The sequence below is a fragment of the Lampris incognitus genome, chromosome 2, assembly GCF_029633865.1.
Source record: "Lampris incognitus isolate fLamInc1 chromosome 2, fLamInc1.hap2, whole genome shotgun sequence".
In the NCBI taxonomy this organism is placed as follows: Eukaryota; Metazoa; Chordata; class Actinopteri; order Lampriformes; family Lampridae; genus Lampris; species Lampris incognitus.
Window position 1 is genome coordinate 11,805,742 of NC_079212.1, and position 5,398 is coordinate 11,811,139.

Sequence of the window (5,398 nt, forward strand, 5' to 3'; positions counted from 1 at the left end):
TTTGTATGTATGTATGAAAGTTTGTATGTATGTATGTATGTATGTATGAATGTTTGTAGGTATGTATGAAAGTTTGTATGTATGTATGAATGTTTGTATGTATGTATGAAAGTGTGTATGTATGTATGTATGTATGAATGTTTGTATGTATGTATGAATGTTTGTATGTATGTATGTATGTATGAATGTTTGTATGTATGTATGTATGTATGTATGTATGTATGTATGTATGTATGTATGCACATGTGTTTGTTTGTATGCGTGTGTGTGTGTGTTTGTTTGTTTGTTTGTATGTATGTATGTATGTTTGTTTGTTTGTATGTATGTATGTATGTATGTATGTATGTATGTATGTATGTATGTATGTATGTATGTATGCACACATTTGGTAACACTTCATAACAACTATGATTTGCATTTATAAATACATGATACATCATAAAGTTACCAAACACAATTCATCAATGGATTATAAAAATATTTTAAAAATTGATAAATAATGAGTTAATGAAGTAGTTCATTTATGATTTTAACAAAATCGAGGTGAATATCCATGAGAACAATGTACCTGAAATTGCGGAAAACAGTTTAACATGTAATCATACAAAAGCAGACACATGCACAAAAGCACACACGCACACACATACGCACACACACACACACACACACACACACACACACACACACACACACACACACACACACATTAGAGCTAACTGTACTCCAAGTGGTAATCAAGATTTTGATAAATAATTGATATCAACATTTCATTACTTATTTAACTACAACCACTAAAAGTACTACTGCTACTAATACTATTGCAACTACTCCTTTGACTACAACCGTTATGACGACCACTACTACTCATACTGATGATAGTTATAGCTAAAATAGGCATTGCCAAAAGCGTAAATAATAACAGCAGCATGTGTGAATGTCATACAACTTCTCATACACACATATTTAATTAGGATTTTCTGGGGTGAGTTTGGGGTTAACTCAACCATCAATACCGATAAAGTTTTTAAAGTTTATTATAATTAATTAATAAATCATTTATTAACTAAGTGAGAACTTCATTTGTTCCTAATTTACTAAGCGCCTAGAATACAAACTACTTCATTAACTCTAATTTATTGATATCTTTAAATCCTTATAATTAGTTAATCAATCATTTGCTAACTGTGTTTTCATGATGTATTTAGTGTTTACAAATAAAAGTTATTATCAAGTATCACTGATTCTTTATTCTCCCACAATACTGACTGGGCTGTTCTACACCGGGACTGCGGAGCTGGTGTCTGGTTGGGACTGTCCGCCACATTGTCTAAAGAGATACTGCAAAGGTACATGAGAGCCACTCTCTATATTTACTACATTGTAATTTAACACTATTAAAGTACCGCTTACATCAGAGAGTTGCAAGGAAATTATTTGCCACATTACGGAGTGTTAAATTAGAGGTAACATGACAATTCGAGACCAATTAGAGACCACTGAAGTGTGCTGATAGTGTCCACATTTTCAAAACCGCTAGAGAACTAGATATCACCAAACTGAGGGACAAAGCGCTCTGAGCTAATTACCCATGTTTACAACTACCAAATGAAGCTTTTGGTTGGACCGGACCAGCGGGCCAGCCCTACAAATGCAAATATCCCTGACCGACTGAATGATCATGTTTGACACAACTGGGCCGCTGGATCAGGTGACCAACAACGTCACTGAAGTTACACAATTGGTCGGCCTAGCGCCGAGAGTTATGAGGGACGCCGCACAGTAAAAGCACCCCAAACAACAATCACTCTGACAAAACACTCACTGGTGAATTCACAAAAGGATTGCGAGGCTTTTAGGGCCACTAACCCTGAACATCCAGCCATCCATTATCTGAACCGCTTATCCTGCTCTCAGGGTCGCCGGGATGCTGGAGCCTATCCCAGCAGTCATAGGGCGGCAGGCTGGGAGACACCCTGGACAGGCCGCCAGGTCATCACAGGGCCAACATACACCCATACACATTCATACCTAGGGACAATTTAGTATGGCCGAGTCACCTGACCTACATGTCTTTGGACTGTGGGAGGAAACCGGAGCCCCCGGAGGAAACCCACGCAGACACGGGGAGAACGTGCAAACTTCACACAGAGGACAACCCGGGATGACCCACCAAGGTTGGACTACATTGGGGCTCAAACCCAGCACCTTCTTGCTGTGAGGCGACTGCGCTAACCACTGTGCTACCGTGCCGCCAAACATCCATCCATCCATCCATTATCCAAACCACTTATCCTGCTCTCAGGGTCGCGAGGATGCTGGAGCCTATCCCAGCAGTCATTAGACGGCAGGCGGGGAGACACCCTGGACAGGCCGCCAGGCCATCACAGGGCTTCGGCAGTACATATCCTAAAATTGGAATGATACAGAGAAGATTAGCATGGCCCCTGCGCAAGGATAACACACAAATTCGTGAAGCGTTCCTCATTTCCTAAACCTGAACAAATACGACAAAAAGAAACCGTGTCATTCTGCACCACTAACTGCTCTGCCAAGAAAATAGCGTCTCGGGGCTACCAGCCCGTACACCAATCAGCCAAAACATTAAAACCACAGACAGAAAAGTGAGTAACATTGACTATCACATTACAATGGAACCTGTCAAGGGGTAGGATATATTAGGCAGCAAGGGAACAGTCAGTTTTTGAAGTTGATGTGTTGGAAGCAGGAAAACTGCGTAAGTGTAATAATCTCAGTGACTTTGACAACAGTCAAAATTGTGATGGCTAGATGACTGGGTCAGAGCATCTTCGAAAGGGCAGGTCTTGTGGGGTGTTCCCGGTATGCAGTGGTCAGTACCTACCAAAAGTGGTCCAAGGAAGGACAATTGGTGAACCAGCGACAGGGTCATGGGCACCCAAGGCTCATCGATGCACATGGGGAGCGAAGGCTAGCCTGTCTGGTCTGATCCCACAGAAGAGCTACTGTAGCCCAAATTGCTGAAAAAGTTAATGCTGGTTATGATAGACACTAATACTAATGCTGCGTATGGAGCTGCGTAGCCACAGATCGGTCAGAGTGCCTATGAAGACCCCCTTTCCACCACTGAAAGTGCCTACAATGGGCACATGAGTATCAGAGCTGGACCAGGGAACAATGGAAGAAGGTGGCCTGGTCTGATTTCTTTTACATGACTGAGTGCATGTGCGTCGTTTACCTGGGGAAGAGATGGCACCAGGATGCACTATGGGAAGAAGGCAAGCCGGAGGAGGCAGTGTGATGCTCTGGGCAATGTTCTGCTGAGAAATCTTGGGTCCTGGCATTCATGTTGATGCTACTTTGACACATGCCACCTAGCTAAACATCGTTGCAGACCAAGTACACCCCTTCATGGCAATGGTATTCCCTGATGGCAGTGGCCTCTTTCAGCAGGATAATGTGCCCTGCTATTCTGCAAAAATTGTCCAGGAATGATTTGAGGGACATGACAAAGAGTTCAAGGTGTTGCCTTGGCCTTCAAATTCCCCACACCTCAATCCAATCGAGCATCTATGGGATGTGCTGGAAAAACAAGTCCGATCCATGGAGGCCCCACCTCACAACTTACAGGACTTAAAGGATCTGCTGCTAACGTCTCGGTGCCAGATACCAGAGGACACCTTCAGAGTTCTTGTGGAGCCCATGCCTCGATGGGTCGGAGCTGTTTTGGTGACACAAGGTGGACCCACACAATATTAGGCAGGTGGTTTTAATGTTTTGGCTGATCGGTGTATTTAGACTAGGTAATATGCATACATTTGAAGTAAAATCGGCCTCTTTCTATGCAAATGAACCTTGCTGCAAAAAAAGTCCAATTCACAAACACCAGCACTAATAGTCGTAGTTAGAGTGAAAACATCAGAGTTGGTGGTATCTGATGCCCAGACTTTCCAGTGATCACGGCAGCGATGATTGTAGGCAGGCGCCGTAGTATCATTTGCGCGACATCTTTTTTGAATCGGACCTTGAGATGGGGCAGATAACGGTTGCAAATGATGAGCAATTCATGGTACGAACAGTGTCCGCAATCCGTTCTTTGTGAATTCGCCTGTCGATACAGAGTGAGTCTTAGAAAAACGAGAGACATCCGCAGCTAGAAACAGATGAAAGAGGAGGGGGGAGTAAACAGATAATTAGAATAGGAATACTTAAAATTAAATTATTTCAAATCAAACATCCTAAGCTATGAGTGGAAAGTATTGTTCTTGAACGTAGCTTAGCCATGTCATCTGATATGCATCTGATATGCTACGTCAGTACACTCTAACAATAAATATTACTGGGACCACTGCAAAAAAATTGCAGATGAACTTTTAAGAAAAAGAAGAAAGAAAGCCACTTTATTTCATCATTGTACGATTACAATGGAATGTGTTTTCTGCATTTAACCCGTCCTACTGTATAGGAGCAGTGGGGAGCTGCAGCACCCGGGGACCAACTCCAGTTCTTCTTTCCATTGCCTTGCTCAAGGGCACAGGCAGGAGTATTAACCCTAACATGCATGTCTTTTTGATGGTGGGAGGAAACCGGAGCACACCCACACAGACATGGGGAGAACATGCAAACGCCACACAGAAAGGACCTGGGACAGCCTGGGGTTTGAACCCGGGACCTTCTTGCTGTGAGGCAACAGTGCTAACCACTGCGCCACCGCAGATGTACATTTAATATGCAGGAATTCACACTGTAGACACTACCACTGACTATCTGTAACAAATTGGCCACAATTTTGAATGCTGACCACACATGGTCCAGCCACATACTAGGTTTGACCTAGTCTTGTTCAATTACACAAACCACAGGAATTGCAATTTTGAGGTTTTGACTTCTTTGGGTAACATTATAAACCAATGATTGCTCTACACAAGAGGGTTTACAATGGTACAGTTATCTTCCAAACTTTTAATGTGTGTGTGGGTACTATCAATTGTCTGATGACACAGTGGCCTCTTGTGCCCACCTTTCTATTTGAGAAGGATCTGTCTGTGGACTGCAATACTATTACAAGACAAGCCCATTCCCATCACCTGCCCTCACCCTAACCTCACCTCAGCAGGTCTTGCAGTCCGCAGACAGACCCAGTTGTTCTATTTTCCACTTTTCTACCCTCTTTTCCTTCTTCAACAGAGGGCGCTCTAGTGCATGCCTCAGTGCATGTCTTCCCCGTAGTCACATTTTATCCTAAATCATTTCCTAATCTACCAGTAGGTCAGTTGTAATGTTCAGCCACTTTAATTATTATCATTTTCATCGTTGATCTTTCCCTTTTCCAGAGGCGTAAAGTTTAACATACCTCTTATTTAAGGAGCACTCTGGTCATAATCTCCCTTAACTCTGGATCTCACTCATTCTTTACTGGCCA

The 5,398-nt window shown here is 42.8% G+C and overlaps 1 non-coding gene across 1 annotated transcript; it reads left to right on the forward strand.

Moving 5' to 3' along the window:
• The first annotated feature begins 2,386 nt into the window (after positions 1-2,386).
• LOC130108620 (U6 spliceosomal RNA) lies at positions 2,387-2,489 on the forward strand. The gene has a single exon (XR_008809931.1). It is a non-coding gene; the product is annotated as a U6 spliceosomal RNA (small nuclear RNA).
• Positions 2,490-5,398: the final 2,909 nt, after the last annotated feature.